This window comes from Nannospalax galili, unplaced genomic scaffold (genome assembly GCF_000622305.1).
Source record: "Nannospalax galili isolate Female #2095 unplaced genomic scaffold, S.galili_v1.0 scaffold83, whole genome shotgun sequence".
Classification (NCBI taxonomy): domain Eukaryota; kingdom Metazoa; phylum Chordata; class Mammalia; order Rodentia; family Spalacidae; genus Nannospalax; species Nannospalax galili.
The window spans coordinates 1204578-1223121 of record NW_008352659.1 but is presented as its reverse complement, the minus strand read 5'-3'; positions in this window follow the sequence as shown (position 1 = coordinate 1223121).

Below are 18544 nucleotides of genomic sequence, written 5' to 3'. Positions count from 1 at the left end.
GAAAAAGAAATTCATTTGAAAGGAGAGAGCATAACTGAGAATGCCGCCAAGGAGGTTTCCTGGTCAAAAACAACTGCCTAGGGAAGTGTCTTCCCAGGGTCAGCACACAGAAGCTACTGCAATGGAGGTCCAAGGATGCCAGGCTCGATACTGAGCTGGCGACAGAACTTGACAGCTTTGTCCACAAGAAAATGTTTTTACAGGCATGAAAGATGCAAATGGAGGCGTTCACGGACTCTCCAACCACTCTTCTGCTGAGGCCTGGGAATGTGCGGAAGAGTCAGAGTCCCGCAGTGAGGCCCCAAGAGGCCAGTGTATGAAGTTGTGAAGACGAAGCTGAAGGTGCAGGAGATGCCAGAACCCAGGGTTGTGCACTGAGGGACTCTGCAGGAAGCAGAGCTGGAAGAATGGGGTTACCCAAGCCCTTTGGAACCCGGAACTCCATCATGAGCCCCAGATCCTGGACATGGAACAGCAAGATCTGGGGTTTGCCCTGATGAGTTTTGGTTTAGCTTTGGTCTTGTCTATCTTTGCTATACTCCCACTCGTCTCCTCTAGAATGGGAACATTTATTCTGTATCACTGTATGTTGGAAGCATATAACTTGTTTGATTGTATGGAGCTCACAGTGAAGAGATGACCTGAATTGCAAAAGAAGCTCCGCATTTATACTTCTGAGCAGTGTTGGAACTATTAAAGACTGTGGGAGCTTTTGAAGTTGGACTGAATGCATTTTGCATTGTGAAATGGCCATGAGTCTAGAGAGACAAAGGGTGGAAGGTTATAGCTTAAAAGTGATTGTTTGAGTGTAAAGTTGACAGTAAAGCTGCAATGGTTAATCCAGATTATCAGCTTGATGGGATATAGCACCACCATGGGAACATACCTCTGGGCATGCCTGTCAAGGAGTTTCTAGATTAGGTTACCTGATGTGGGAAGACCTACCCTGTATGTAGGTGGCACCATTTCTCAAGAGTCCTGGACTGAATAAAAAGGAGAAAGCCAGTTGAGCATCTGCATTCTTCTCTCTCTGCATCCTGATTACTGATGTAATATGACCAGCTGCTTCACGCTCCCGATGATCTGTTTTCCCTAGTGAACTGCACCCTCAAACTGATCCTCAATAAATCCTTCCTTCCTTAGATTGCTTTTGTCAGGTATCATCACAGCAACCAGAAGCAACATCTATCAAAGATCAAACCAAGGGTATATAAAGGAAACAGATCTATAAATGAGCAAAGGCATTAAAGCAACAACATGTCTCCCAACAAAGAAAACTCCAAGATCAGACAGATTCTTTTCTGGATTCTTCTAAGCATCTAAGGAAAGACTAACATTACTGCTATTCAAACTATTCCATAAAACAGAAAGGAAAGAACACTTGCAAATTTATACTAGAGAGCCAGTATTGACCTGATGCCAAAACTGGAAAGGGACACAAGAAAAAGAGACAAGGGAAGGGAGGGGAGAGGAGGGGAGGGGAGGGAAGGAAAACTGCACAACAATCTATTTAATGAAAATGGATGTGAAAATCCTCTACAAAACCCTTGCAAATAGAATTCAGCAACACATAAAAAAAATCATACACCATGATTTAGTTGTTTTTATTCTAGGGGTATAAGGAGAGTTCAACATATGCAAATCAATAAAAGGAATTCAGCACATAAATTGAATCAAAGAGAAAAATCGGATTCACACAATCACCTCAACAGATGTAAGAAAAACCCTTGACAAATCCTTTTATGATAAAACCCTGAAGAAACTAGGAATACAAAGATCATATCTCAATTCAATAAAGTCTATATACAACAAACTGATAGGTAACATTATTCTAAATGTGGAAAAACTGAAAACTTTTCTCATAACAACAACAAGCCGAGGATGTCTTCTCTCTCTCCTCTTCCCAACATAGTACTTGAAGTCTTAGAGCAATAAGGCAAGAGTAAGAAATAAAAGTGATATGAACAGGAAAGGAAAAAAATCAAATTGCCCCTATTTGCAGGTGAGATGATCCTCTATCTAAAATTCCCTAAAGATTCCACCTTTAAAAAACTTAGATCTTACAAACATTTTTAGCAAAGTGACAAAATCAGTGGCATGGGCTAGAGAAATACTTCATTGGTGGAATACGTGCACGTGCAAAGCCTTGGGTTTGATACTTAGCTCTAAGAATAAAGCCAGAAGCTTTCCCATATAACATATGAAGCCATGAGAAAAAAAATCAGGAAAACAATAATTGTTATGGTAGATGCAACAAGCGAACAATCTAGTGTGAACCTACCTACAAAGATGAAGGATTTCTGCAACAGAAACTGAAATGCCGAGGAAAGAAGTCAGAGCAGCCGCTAGAAAATAAAAGATATCCCAAATCTGTGGACTGGTAGGATTAGTATTGTGAAAATGGCTTTATTATTGAAAGAAACTGACAAATTTGGTGCAATTCCCAAGAAAATTCTAATGACATTTCTCACAGAACTAGCAAAACAAAATCTTAAAATTCATATAGAAACATGAAAGGTTACAATTAGCCAAAAAATCTTGAGCAAAATAGTGTTTCTGGAGGCATCATGAATTCCCCTACAGAGCCATAGTAACAAAAATAGCAGTGACACAAAACCAAACGCATTGAGTAGTGGAATTAGAACTGTAAGTGAGAATCCAGGAGTAAACCGATGCAGCTCTGACGTCTGGTTTTTGAAAAAATGCCAAACCACATGCTAGAGAAAAGAGTGCCTCTTCACCAAATGTGCTAGAGAAACAATATCCACAAGTAGAGGATGTGAAACTAGATCCACGTCTATCACCCTGCACAAGAAGCAATTCAGAATGAATCAAATAACACAAGGCCCTAAACTAGCTGGGTGCAGTGTGCATGTCTTTTATTCCAGCATTTGAGAATCAGAGGCAGGTAGATTGCTATGAGTTTGAGGCCATCCTGGTCTACATAGCAAGTTCCAGGCTAGCCAGAGATGTATAGTGAGACCTCGTTTCAAAAAACAAACAGAAAGACCCAAAACTTTTAAAATATTAGGAACAAACACTTCAAGACCTAGATATATGCAATGACTTTCTGTATATGGCTACAATAGGTTGCAAGAACTGACAAATGGGATTGCATGAAATTAAAAAGTTTCATCAACCAGAGAAAAGAGACAGTGTATAGAATGGGAGAAAATCTTTGCCAACTATATCCTCTGACAGGGGATTACTATCCAGGTTATAGCACAACTGCAATTCTATCTCACCATAGTCAGAATGGCTATCATCAAGAAAGCAGAAACAAACAATATGGGGTAAAGGAAACCCTTATGTTCTATTGACTGGAATATTAATTAGTAAAGTCATTATGAAAATCAGTAGGTTTTCAGGAGGTTGCTGAAAACTCCCAAATAGAACTACTATATGATACAGTTATAGCACACCTAAAATTTACAAGACTCAAAGAGGCAGGAGGATTGCTGCAAGTTTGAGGCCTGCTTGGGCTACATAGTGAGTTTTAGGTCAGCCTGAGCTAGAGTGAGCATTGTCTCAAAAATGTAAATAAATAAAAAACCCATGTTTATATATTGGTCACATTAGACAAGTTATGAAATCAAACTAGTGCCTATCAGTGTTTGAATAAAGAACACATGAAAAGTCCATGTATGCACTAATATTAGTTACTTAATGAAAAAATACATGTGGAAGAACAGACCAATCTCCCATGTGAAAGAATTTCAAATAATTTATTATGACAGTCTATTTCCAAGGTGCTATAACTCTTGCTCCTTAAATTGAGGCTGTACATTTAACTTTCTTCCCAAAGGTCCAGCATGGAAAGGGAGAGGGAAGTAAATTCACAGTGCAGTCAGTTGATGAAGCCCCCTCAGCAAAGTAACCAAAGGGGTTTCTCAACAGCAATTAAATCATATTGATGACAATCTGAATACAATAGAATTAAAAACAATATTTTTTTTGGTCTTTTTGAGACAGGATCTCCCTGTAGTCCCAGATGGCCTGGAACTCTGCTTAGACCAGGCTGGCCTCGAACTCACAGAGATCCACCTGCCTCTGCCTTCCGAGTGCTGGGATTAAAGGCGTGCACCACCATGCCCAGCAAAACAATATTTTTTTTAGTCAAGAGGGGGATTTTTTTTTGATCTTCTAAGAATATATAATACAAGTCTAATGATTAAAAGATGGGTCAAACCTCCATTGGAGGACAGTCTACAAAATGACTACCCAGTAGTCTTCAAAACTGCTATGGTCACTAAAAGAAGTAAAATTGGAGACACTGAGTAGTTTAAGTCAGGCATGGTGGTTCATACCTGTAATCTCAGCACTGGAGAGGCTGAGACAGGAAGATGATCAGGAGTTCAAGACCAGTGTGCATTACAGAGTAAGACCCTGTCTCCCAGGAAATCAACAACAAAACTAGTTTTTAAGACATAACTTGGGGCTGGAGAGTTAGCTCAGCAGTTAAGAGCACTGCCTGCTCTTGCAGAGGGCCTGGGTTCAATTCCCAGCATACATAACTCCAGTTCCAGAGGCTCTGATGCCCTCTTCTGACCTCCATGGGCATTGCATGACATGGGTGTACTTACATACATGCAGGCAATATATGCATACACATAAAATAAAAATAATAAATAAAATATTTTTTAAAAACATAACTTTAAAATGTAGGGAACAATGAGACCCTGGAACAGAATAAAGACCTTAGGAGAAGAATGAATCTGAGCAAAGCAGAGATTATAAACAATAATAATATATGAATTATATGAATATTGCTTTGTTAACTGTGACAAATTAATCATATGTATACAAGATATTAATAACAAGGGAAACTGGAACCAGTTATATGACAGCTTTCTGTGTTATTTCTGTAATCATTGTGTAAAAGTGAGTCTAAATTCTTAAGCTTTTAGAATTTAGTGATCTTACTCATTCACTCCTGCATTCTTCCATCCATCCATCCATCCATCCATCCATCCATCCATCTATCCAAGGACTTCAGTTATGTCCACACACTGCTCTAAAGAAACAGCAAACAATATCCAAAGTTGTTCTTGCTATAAGGAGCTTGTAGTCCTGTCAGAAATGAAACAAAGAACACTAAGTGATGCTTAAGCCATAGAAAGAATGAGTAACTACTTCCAAAACTAAGAATTACCTTCTTGAGTCTTATACAGGAGAAAATTTTATGGCCTGGGTTTCATACCACTAGCAATTTGGCAACTAAGAGTCTGATTTTCAAAGAGGAACAAATAAAACAGATCTCCAGGAGGGAACCCCACCTCCCAACCCTAAGAACTGTTATTCTGAGTCTCAAATATGATAGAGAGCCAGGTTGGCTTTTGGCCTTTGCAAGCCAGATCAACACTGAGGGCCGCTATGTAGACAGGAAGCCTCCTGCCCTGCTAGAAGGCTGTCTGTGAAGGGGCTATGCAGACATCCACCCATCCTCCATCCCATTCATTCATTTTCTGAATATGAATTAAGCACCTGATATACACCCACTCTAAGGTAATCTCTCTACAGTGAAAGGACCTGGTGCAGCAGGAGGAACAGGTACTAAGGCCCTGGAGACAGACAATGCATGGACCCTTCACTGAATTTCAGGTGTGCTATGAGGCTGGGGCGTGGAATGTGGCCTGGTAAAACAGTCAGAGAGAGAGATTCAGAGGAGACAGAGGCCAGATCACAGAGAACTCTGTGGGTCCCCATAAGGAGTTTAGACTTTATCTTGATGACACGGAGAAATGTTTGAAGAATTTCAAGCAAAATGTAACAGCACATGTAGAGTACAACCAGCTATGGATGTTTGTAGCCACAACCTGGTTGGCTACTGCTATGTGAGGTGACTGGGTTAGACAAGGCTGCCCTGGAGGAGGGAAATTACATGGCATAGTCAGAAAACAGGAGAAGGATCTGATAATGTTGGATGTGGGAAGTTCATGGATGACTTCCAAGTTTCTGGCCCTGGTAAATATGCAGTATTACAGATCAAGCAGCAATGACAACAGACAGAAACACTGTTTGGTGCCAGCATGTGTCCATCACAGCCAGGAGGCGGGTACTGATGCCCTGGGTGAGAATGAGTATTCTCAATGACCTCACCTGGGCGCCTACCATGCAAATACTGGGGTTCCCTTTTACAGGCAAATCAACATCTTGCCCAACAGGTAAGGAATATATTTCATAAGGATCCAAGAGTATGTGAAGTAAAATTCTTTTCTGGGTATAAAATATAAAAGTAATCCCAAACCCTGCCAAATAGAGTGATTCCTACAAGGAATGTTAAGAGTATATGACTATATTAAATAAGCAGTATTCTAAAGGTTGTGGGTATCTTCAAGTCAATAGTTTTCATCTTACATAAACAAATACACTCACCAAGATAAATATTCCACCAAAGTCAAAACCAAAACCAGCATGGATGTATTTAGAGTTAGCTAATAATTTCAGAGGTTAAAAAAGGATGAAGTTGGGTGGAATGGAAGAACAAGAGATGATTGGCCAATTTCCCTCCCCACCAAGGTAACCACAGTACAGGGGAGGATGGATGAGAACCATGCACGCCCAGTTGTCAGAGTAGCATGAGCTGTGGGTACTACCAAGGACTCTGTCCAGCTAACAGAGCTCTGCTGAAGCATGGCCTCTAATCATTTTCAAGAAGTAAAGCTACTAAGTCAAATCTATGGATCAATTTATAACAATATGTTAAACATACATGGTCTGAGGGAGTCAGCCATCACCTCTCAGGTCTAACCCTTTTCACTTAGTACATTGTTCTACTGTATTTAGGGTTCTTTTAGACACCCGAAGGCATGTGGGAAGGATCCACATGTACTCTTCTACTTTGAAAGAAGATCATCATGGCTGTCACTACTTAATATAAAACAATGTTACTTTCAAAACTTCAGATGGTTTCAACAAATTCTATGAAATTTTTAGAAATTTAAAATATGTCCTCTATCTAAGTCAACTCATCGAAATCTGTGATACACAGACTCGCAGTATCCATGTTCTTGGCTGAAGTTAAGTCCAAACTTATGCAATACCGCCAATAGCTATGGCACAGTCTACAGCAAATCATCTTTTTCTCAGAATGATTTCTCCACTAAACAAATCACTATCCCAACAATGAAACAGGGACTCACAATATTTTAAAGGCAAAAAAAAAAGAAAGAAAGGAAATAAAGAAAACTATAGCCATAAACTAATCTTGATATTTTGTTACCTTTGTGCTCTAGAAAAAAATTTGTGTGTGTGTGTGTGTGTGTGTGTGCGCACGCACGCACACACACATTTGTGTGGGTGCCCATGGAGCCAGAAAAGGGTGTCAGATCCCCTGGAGCTGGAGTTACAGACTTGTGTGCTGGGAACAGAACTTGGGTCGTCTTTAAGAGCAGCACCATCTTTTAACTGCTGAGTCATCTCTTCAGCCCCCTGAAAAATTTGTATGAGTGAATGTTCATATGTATATGTGCAATATATGTACTTGGGTGCTTGTGCATATGTGGAGGGTGGAGGGCAACCTTGAGTGTCATTCCTCATGAGCCTTCCATTTTGTTTTGGATGGAGGGGGTTGTTTTGCTTTGTTTTGTTTTTTGAGACAGGCTCTCTTACTGACCTGAGGCTTGTGGATCCAGCGAGGCTGAGTGGCCAGCAAGCCCCAGTGATAAGTGGATTGTATTGCTGGAGTCTGAATATTTTTAATGATATAGGAAACTAAAGTACTTGGGTCGTTTAGGTCAACCTTCCCTTCTGCCTAAGCTTTCTTTCCAAAAATGCACAAAGCTGGGCCAAAAGAAAAAAAGTTTCATGTCAGGAAATGTCTATACAATTGACTTATATGTGGAGTTGAGAGCAGAATTGAGACCATTTGTGTGAAGGGCAGCTTTCCCTGAAAGCAATGTTTAAATTAACAATTACATCATGTCTTGCAGCTTACAAAGCACTCCTACAAGTGCTGACTCATCCATCTGTCAGGATGATCTTGATGCAGTCCTGGCCCCGTTAATGAAAGGAAGCTGAGGACCACAGAGATTGGGCGGTTTATTTGGGTTGTACAGTGAGAGACACAACATTCAAACTATCTCTTCAGACTCCAAGTGTTCTTTCCTGCACTGTACTGCTCACCTAATAGGCTTTCAGTTTTTCCTAATTTAAGGTAATAAAATGTAGCAACCTACAAACATGGTTGCTATTGCAGCTACTTACAAGCTGTGGTCACTTATATATCATTACCAAAACTCTTGCTTTGGTACTAGGCATGGGGACTCTTTCACTGTCCTGTTTACTGATAGCTTGATGTTGAATATTCCAGAACTACACCCAAAGACTCTTTGAAAAGTGAAGCAAGTGCATCTCTAATTCCATTGTTCATAGGATCTACTTCCACTGTCTTTTCGATTTTTTATTACATTCATTTATCCGTTTTGAGGAGAGGGTGGGTACACATGCCAAAACATGCATGTGGAGGTCAGAGGACAACTTGGTCTCTCTTTCACTGTGTGGGGTTAGCAATGAACCTGAGTTCATCAGGCTTGGCAATAAGTGCCTTTATGCACTGAGCCATCTTGCTGCCCTCCTCTCTCTCTCTCTCTCTCTCTCTCTCTCTCTTTCTCTCCCCTCCCTCCCTTCCTTTCTTTTTTCTTTTTTTGAGAGGGTCTCACGTAGCTAAGGCTGACCCTATGTAGCCAAGGATGGCCTTGAACTCCTGGTTCTCCTGCCCCTGTCTCCCAAATGCTAGGATTTCAGGCATGCACCAATGGCTTCTGATTCATAAGGATCATTTATAGTGAAGTAATGTAATGAGTCTAGAATCATTAGACATCATAAAGGATAAGGTGACAACTGTGCTCGGACTGGGTTCAGAGCTTGCAGCATGAGCCCAGCCTGGCCCACATAGTGTCCTCTACCCACCTTCCCACCCTCCACTGCCTCAAACTTCTCCAGCAGCCCATGTCCATCAAACCCTTTCCTCTCCAGCCCATACTCTCTGAACTTGCATTTCTGCCTCTCTAAAATACAGATACTATCTAAGGTATAAAAGCAGTCTAGATAATACAGTCTTGTACCACGCCTGGATCACACTAGGTTCTTTTTCCTCTCCAGCCCATACTCTCTGAACTTGCATTTCTGCCTCTCTAAAATACACATACTATCTAAGGTATAAAAGCAGTCTAGATAATACAGCCTTGCACCACGCCTGGATCACACTAGGTTCTTTTTTTTTTCCTTTTTAATGAACAAACCACAATGTCACAGATAACTCAATTCCAAGACAGCATTAATCCAAGTAAATATGGAGTTGGCTCCTTTTGGACAGAGTGGTCACATGGGAAACATTCTGGGCCGTGTGAATATTTCTTGTAATGCACAAATTCAATCTACCAACCTGTCAGCCTCCCTGCCAGGGAAGTCACTCTGCATGCCTCCTACCTGCAATTTTTCCTGCACCAGCTTGTACTTTGGAGTTTTCTGATTCAAACACTGTTTCCTTTCTCTTTGAAGAAACTGTTTAGGTAGAAATTAAATTATCAAAACCAACAGCTAAGCTAGAAGTAAGTTGGGATGTTTAAAGTGCAGCAGACCGACTCACTCTCAGTTCTAAAATTACAGTTTCACTATGTAATTAGCTAGAATTTTATTACGCAGTATGGCAAAAGTGTATGCTACCAGGTTTTTAAATTATAAATTTGTTTATTGACTATATTTGAAGAGAACTAACTTGAAACGATCTGTATTCCCTTAGTCAAACTACATGTCCCCAAAGATTTAATAAAGATTCATTAATTTGTGAAACAGAAAACAAAAAAGAAGACATGAATGAAACACATTTAAAGAAAATAAAACTGGCCATTTTTACCAGACAATAAACACAGTGAGCCAGGTTATGTCAGCCTACCACCTGAGCAATTTCCCAACACATATAATCAACAGGGAAAATCAATAAGAGACAAACAAATCAATACAGCATATAAATAAATAACCTGAACATGAGATTCCCAGAAGAACAAATCTATTAGCCAATAAACACAGTAGGAGGTGTCACCTCATAGAAAATGCAAATTAAACCATGAAGAAACTACCAGACTGCCCTTCTGTGATGGGCAAAGAATGACGGAAGGGTGGCATTACCAAACACCAGAAAGGAGACTCACACACCCTGCTGGGGACAGTGGAAAATCACCTGACCATTTTAGGGAGCAGTTAGCTTTATGTAGTATCTGGACAACAGACACAACCTGTGCCCGGGGCTTTCACAAGTGTGCCTTGTGTACCGCAGAGCAGTGCTTTCCAGAGGGCAACTGTTGCTCTACCAAAGAGCTCAATCTGGGAACGTGTTACTAATTCTAAGCCTTAAGCTTGGCACATCTGGACAACAGACACAACCTGTGCCCGGGGCTTTCACAAGTGTGCCTTGTATACCGCAGAGCAGTGCTTTCCAGAGGGCACGGGGTGTGCACCTGTGATGCTATCACTTGGCAGGTGGAAGATCAGGAGTTCAAGATCAGTTACACGAGCCTTCTGCCTCCAAAAGGAAAAGGAAGGAAAAGAGGAAACAAAACAAAACGAACTCTCCTGTCCTAACCCAGATTTATTGACTTACTTGGAGTAGGGGGTTTTAAGGAGCCCTGCGGACTGATAATATGTTAAAGTTTCATAGAAACTTTACAACAAACTCCTTGCCTATTCCAATAGCAAATTGCTTCAGGCTGCTAGGAACATGGTCCTCGATGCATTCTCTAGAGGAGAGTCTGAAAGAGCATTGTATTAGAGTTTACTAATAAAATGACTCTTGCAAGTCAAAGGACAGCATGAAAATAATCTGATTTCCTAGAGAGGGATGTTGTATGAACTTTTCCCAGGGAAGCACGAACAAACTTGTATATACCCCAGATAGGCACCAACAACAGACTAAAGTAATGACTCCATCAAACTCCAACTTGACCAACCATTAAGACTATTGGGGTTACTTACAGGAGTGTGGGTGACTTCAAAACAGCTGCCTCACCACAAACTCCCACCCCTTCATGGATGACTACCTCATGGAAGGTGCATCATGAAGTCCCCCTTTCAGTTAACCTTCCAGTTCCTGGAGAGCCCAGCATCTCCCAAGATCATTTGCAGCTCAGAGGGCAGGAGGGAGCAAAGGTTGGAATCCCAGGTGAGGGCCCTGTGACCATCCCCTCACCCTGCCAGGGGGTATCAGCAGCTCTGTTTCTATTACCTTAGATCTAGCTACGTCTCTGCTGTTTGGTTCACTTGGTTGTCATGGCTCCTGGCCAAGGTGCTCTCTACTCCAAGATGGCAGTGGGATGACTGGAAAAAACTATATGAAAAAACTATACTATAACCCAGGTGGAGGGCTGGGGGTGGGAGACAAGAGCAAGAAGGGAGAGGAAGAAAGAGAGTAAAATGGAGGAAGGGAGGGGGGAAGAAGAGTGGGATGAAGGAAAATACAAGAACATCAATTGGAAGATTTTTTTTTTTATAAAAGCTTCAAACTTATGGTAAAAGGGTAATATATGTTAAATGTGGATCAGGATAAAAGACATTGTGTTTGTATTCTTTGCACTCATTTACGTAGTTGAACTATTCCATAGTATTTCTTTATTTAAAAATGATATTATTATTATTATTAATTTGGTCTTTTGAGACAGGGTCTCCTTATAGCCTCAGCTGGCCTGGAATTTGTTATGTAGACCAGGCTGGCCTCAATCTCACAGAGATCCACCTGTGTCTGCCTTCTGAGTGCTGGGATTGAAGGTGCACTGTGCCACTACACTGAGCTACTTTTAATTTTTATGTGTATGAGTGCTTTGCTTACAAGGTATGTAAGTGTACCACATGAGTGTAATGCCTGTGGAGGCCAGAAGAGGGCATCACATACCATGGAACTGGAGTTACAGATAGTTGTTAGCTGCCATGTGGGTGATGGGACCTGAACCCAGGTCCTCTGCAAGAGTAGTCAGTGCTCTTAACCATGGTCTCCAGATCTCATAATAATTAAAATTAAAAGTATAGATGGTCCCTGACATGATTTCTTTGTAGGTGTGAAAGCAATGTATTCAGTAGGAACCACACTCCATATTGTGAACTTTGATCATTGCTGGGCTAGTTATATGTGGTACCACACCCTCCTGATGTTCAGCTCTCAGTCAAGTTACACAATGATGAGGGTAAGGAATTCATACTCAGCACTGGACTGTGTGACTTGCACTGGGGTATTGGGTTTTATGTTTTTGTATCCCATCATATCTACCAAATATTTAACCATGTTTTCTGTTTCTATTGGAAAGAAAAGGAAAGTGATCATTCTTGAGATACAACTCAAGATAATTGCCCAACATGATGGTCACAGGCCCATGATGACCACCATATGTGAGTTAGGACTTTCACAGAAGATGTCACCATCAACTTAAAGGATAAAAAGTAGATCATTGATAGAATCAAGTTATCAGTACATCTATTGTTGCCATAAAAAAAGAGCTGGGCCAACTGTTGATATGGAAAAATTAGTTGTCATGTGAATAAAAGACTAGATTCAGAAATGTTTGTCATTTAGCTTACTGATGACCCAGCTAAGGCTAGATACATTTTCTGTGGATTGAGCACATGGGGAAGGATTTACATGTTCTCAAATGTTTATAGGAAGTAGTGGGTGGTTCTAATACTTTCAAAAGGCATCATAGTATCTTGGAATGTAGCTTAGTTGGTAGGGGGCTTGCCTGGCATGCATGAAGCCCTGGGTTCGATTCCTAGCACCACATAAACTGAATGTAGTGGTGCACACCTGTAATCTCAGCACCCTTTGGTGGCAGAAGCATGAGAATTACAAGTTGAAGGTCATCCTTGGCTACCTAGCAGGTTCAAGGCCAATCTGGGCTACATAAGACCCTCTCTCAAAAAATGGCATCATAATTTTCAAAATGGAAGTTTCACAGTGAGGTAGCAAGTGCTGATGTTGAAGGAAAGGGTGCATAGGAGAGTTGTGGTTCAGAAATGTTTGTATAAACAATGACTTAGTGATAAAATGAGCCTGTTCCTAGAAGCATATGATGAATGTATGATGATGTATGTATTTTCACCCAGCATTCAAAGGCTGTGGAATGCTAAGAGAACCCTGAAGTATTCAAGGATGTGAGAATGTGGAAAGACTGAGCGGTTTTGCTTGTTTGTTTGTTTTTTGAATGACTGCCTTAGTCTAGCTGTGTGATGTTTTTATTTAGGAATTCACTACAGTAAGGTGATTTTTGTTTCTAAAAAATTATGTGGTCAGGCGTGGTAGCACACACCTTTGATCCCAGCACTTGGGAGCAGAGGCAGGCAGATCTCTGTGAGTTCGAGGCCAGCCTGGTCTACATAGCAAGTTCCAGGCCAGCTGGGGCTACAGGGACACTCTGTCTCAAAAAGACACACACACACAAAATTATGTGTGGAGGGTGCAGGTAAGGAAACTGGCTGCTCTTGCAGAGGACCTAGGTTCAGTTCCCAGTACCTACATGGCAGCTAATAGCTTCTGTAACTCCAGTTCTAGGGGATCCGATGTGTTCTTCTGGCCTCTGTGGGCACTGTGTGGTGCACTTAACATACTTGAGGTAAGCACTCAAACACATAAAAAAAAAATTTAAAGGTTTATATGGTACATCAAATCTCCACACATAATAAAAGCCTGGTTTCCTCTTACTGTCCCCTCAAACGTCTCTAAAATTTAATTTAATTGCTTAGGTTTTTAAATTTTAAAATTAAATTAAAGTTTGAAATTTGAAAAAAAGTTAATCAAGCATACATTTCCCATTTATTGTCATCAGAACAAGAAAGCCTGGGTGCATCAGCATTCCGTGAACTGTTTTCTTAAACATTTTATTTATTATTTCTATTTTATGTGTATGAGTATATTTTCTGCATGTATGTAAGTGCACCCAAATTTAAACATTTTATTTATTATTTCTATTTTATGTGTATGAGTATATTTTCTGGATGTATGTAAGTGCACCCAAATTGTAATGCCCACAGACTTCAGAAGAGGGTGTCAGATTCCCTGGAACTGGAGTTACAGATGGTTGTTAGCAGCCATGTGGGTACTGAGATTCAAACCTGGGTCTTTTGCAAGAGCAGCCAGTGCTTTTAACTTCTGAGCCATCCCTGAAGACTCGTTTTTGAAATGTTTTATTCCATACTCAAGAGTATGCTGTAGACAAAAACAGCATCCCATTCAAGAGTCTTCTGATCGGGAGGGCATCCACAGTATATGGGTACTAAGCATCCTAAAGGAAAGGCTATGTATTTATCGCTAACTCTAACTGTATTTATTCAACCAATGGACCAAGTGCAACAGCTAAGTTCAAAGTATCCTGTTCACAGCCAATGTCCATACAGGCCATTGGAAGTATCTGGATCTAACTGAACATCACCAGTTTTCAAGCAGTATTAACATTCTAACTGTCTGAAATATTGTAGCAACATGGGAAGAGGTCTTACCACAATGCATCAGTGGCATTTGGAAGAACAATTTAAGCACTTATGCAAATGTTAGGGTTGTCCTTCAGACAAGAGATTTATTAGCACCACGGCAAGCAGTGTGGTGGGGGTCTGAAGTAAGAAGCTTCAGTCCCACCTTTGTCTTAAAGGTTTCTGAAGGAATTGGAATCCTTGCATTGGGAGGAGGTAGGCTTAGTTAATATGTGACCCATGGTACATGATTGAGGTAGGGAAATGGGCAATCATGACGTAGACTATGTGACAGTGGTCAGGGTGCCTCCTACCCTTGGAGGCAGTGGAACTGGTTGGATTCCCATCCTGCTGCCAGCCCTCTCTGTTTAGAGCCTGGTTGCCTAGAGGACCTGGATTTTCCAACAGTAAACACATCCAAAAGCTCTAACAGAGTCTGCTGTTGATGCAGCAATAACAAAATGTCAGTGCTTGGGAAACACCTAGAATTGGGCATTGATGAAAATATTTCTAAGCTTGTTGGCATTAGGCTGAAGAGCCTTTCAAGGAGGAATCGATGGAACTGGATAAAGAGAGGTCAAAAAGTTGAAGCAGAGGAAGAAGTTAAGATACCAAGAAAGTTCACAGCAAAAAAAACTCGTAGAGACACCTGATGCTGTCAACAAAAGTATAGGGAATCAAAAGAAAGGGACAACATGGAGGTTGACAAGAGCCAGCAAGCACATGCACGACACTCTTGCTCAGTACAGAAAAATGAAACGAAAAGAAACACTGTGAATCCAACAGTTGATATCTTCCCAAAGAATACCTTGTCTGCTAAGCCAGCAAGGGCTGACACCCTCCTTATCTGCTAAGACAGCAAGTGCCTTCCTCCTCCTATTCTTGGGCCTCATCAGAAAGAGAAATCAATGACTCCGTCAGTGCAGCCACTCCACCAACCAGCAAGCAATTTTAGTGAGATGCTTCAAACGTCCTTTGGTCCCAGCTCTGCAGTCAGCTGTGTAGGTTAATGCTGGGAACACATTCACTCATTCTGTGCTGCATTTCCATACAGTAGTTAATAAATGACACAAGCATTCAACACTTCATTATAGCATGGGCTATAGGTGATTTCACCCAACTCTAGGCTAATATAATTGTTTTTAGCATGTTTAAGTTGGACTGGGCTGAGCTATAACGGCCTGCAGGTTGGCCGTATTCAATGTGGAGTCATTGAACTGTATACCATCGTAATGTTAGGAGTTAGGTAAGGGTAGGCAGTTAAGACAAAGGTCGGGAGGAGAGAAGGAAAAGCATTCCCACTTAACTGTTGGAATATGTTAAAACAAGACCATGCACAAGAGAGAGAGAGAGAGAGACAGAGAGAGAGAGACAGAGACAGAGACAGAGACTAGAGAGAGAGACAGAGAGAGAGACAGAGAGACAGAGACAGAGACAGAGACAGAGACTGCCTATCTGACAAGGCCATTAGTCAGACAAAGGTATCTGTTTATCTGTTTTAGTTATCTCTATCCTGGTCAGGGTCACCTGGGCCAAAGGATAAAGTGTGAGAAGAGGGGATCCAAAGGAAAGAAAGCTCTGGGGACCCTGTGAAAGAACCAGCCCAGAAGTCACTTTGTGGTCTACTCTCTCTGGAGACCCCACCCAGCAGAGAGGTATACCCAGCAGGGTATGTTTAGCTCTTGCTTTTTACTCTCTGTCTCAATAACAGCCCGTTTTTACCCCTTGACTTCACTCATCCCATGGTGTTCAATTCTTTGTTCACCTCTGGAGAGAACCTGAACTCCAGGGCAACCAGCCCTCATCTCTTACCCCAGTGACAGGAAGTCAAGGGTAGCTCTAGTCATATTCATATATATATATATATGTATGTATTTGGTCTTGTCTCCCTGCAGCCCCAGCTGGCCTGGAACTCACTATGTAGAGCAGGCTGGCCTTGAACTCACACACACAGAAATCTGCCTGCCTCTGCCTCCTGAATCCTGGGACTAAAGGTGTGCACTACCATGCCTGGCTAGTCCATCATATATATGAATACCAGAAAACCTTATTTCTGTCTAAGAAGAATCTTTCAAAAACACGTTGAGAAGCTTGTAAAAATTGAATCTTTGTGACATCTAGTGGTCCCAAGAAGGGTTGCAACTTAACACACAATCAGAAGCGAGTCCAATTGAATGTATTATGAATATCTGGGCTCCTGCTTTCATTTGATTGTTCAAAAACTTCTGCCGTATTGTTTATCTGTTGCTTTTGGGGGACTGTAACTGAGTTTTTTTTAATGGGTAGGACATTTTTGCAAGGTGTACCTTGTATACATTAATTATGTGTCTCAGCCACTAGCCTCCTGGAAATATAACAATTATGTCAGTTCAAATGTCCCCAAACAGGTGCCCCCTGTCCCACTTCTGTCTACTTGCCAGGTCATAGAGAGCAACATCAAGAATCTCATGGCATCTGTCTCATGTTGCACCACACTCCCAACCCAGGCCAGCCTCCCTGAGCAATCAGCGTCTTACCGTTGTTCCCAAAGCCTTGTTTTTCTTTATCCTTCCCTCCTGTTCAGTCAGCTACCATAGGTATCTATGGAATGTGTTGCTGACCTCTCTCTCTCTCTCTCTCTCTCTCTCTCTCTCTCTCTCTCTATTTTTTGAGACAGGGTCTCCCTATAGCCCTAGCTGGCATGAACTTGCTATGTAGACCAGGCTGGCCTTGATTTCAGAACTCCACCTACCTCTGCCTTCCAAGTACTGGGATTAAAGGCATGTGCCACCATGCCCAGCCTGTCACTCTCTTCATTTCCTCTATAAATTGTGAATAACTTGAGAGCAGGGACCATGTCTTGTACACATTTCCCCACAAGAACCTGGTACAGTGTGTAAAGAACACTTCTTACAACTCAGAAAGAAAAAGGCAAATTTAAAGAAGACAAAGGATATACACGGATACTCTCAAGATGTACAAATAACTAACAAGCACGTGAAATGCTTAATCTCATTAGTCACATGTAAATCAAATCTCATGAGATACAACTTCATACCAAGTAAGGTGGCTACAAGCTTAGAAAAAGAAAACAATATGTTAGAAATAAAATCTGATGGTTCATTTTCTTTTTAAAAAAATATTTTATTAAGTTACGGACAGTTGTTAGCTGCCATGTGGGTGCTGGGATTCAAACTCAGGTCTTCTGCAAGAACAACTAGTGTTCTTAATCGCTGAGCCATCTCTCCAGCCCCTGATGGTTCATTTTCAAAGGTGCCTCAACCCAGGCACCACACTACAAACGAAGAAAGAGCACTAGACCCCTACTAACACCTTCTTGTGCAGATATTCCCCCACTACACCCGAACTCTCCTAGGCTACATGCCCCCACACCCAAACCAGAAACTTGGAGGAGGAAATTATGAAATAGCCAAGCTGCTTGCCTGCAAGGTTTTATACCAGCTTTAAAATACACAGGTTGTAAAATGTAGAGATGAACTCACACGTATTTTTTTTGTTGAGAAAAAGACAAATATAAGCAACAGAGGGGAAAAATGAGGACTGGATGGGTTGTAAGACATAGATTAGTCAAAAAAGGGAGGAAGGGCCATGCGTTAGGGTTTACAAACTAGAAATTATGAAATAGCCAAGCTGCTTGCCTGCAAGGTTTTATACCAGCTTTAAAATACACAGGTTGTAAAATGTAGAGATGAACTCACACGTATTTTTTTTGTTGAGAAAAAGACAAATATAAGCAACAGAGGGGAAAAATGAGGGCTGGATGGGTTGTAAGACATAGATTAGTCAAACAAGGGAGGAAGGGCCATGCGTTAGGGTTTACAAACTGCACTCTGTGCTCAGTCAGCGTGCCTGCCATTCTAGGCTGTCACCTGACTTTGCTGTGGCTAAGAATCCAGCAGCAGTTCCTCGGTGACACCTACACTGAATGACTGTGACCCAGCAATCTGCTACTAGGCATGTACCCCAAATAGTTGTAAACATATGTGCACATAAAGCAGGATTGTGTATAATAACTGTGAAGCCATAAGAACCAACCCAAGTGTCCATGAACTGATGAATGGATATTTCAAATGTGGTGTATTAACACAATAAAGTATTT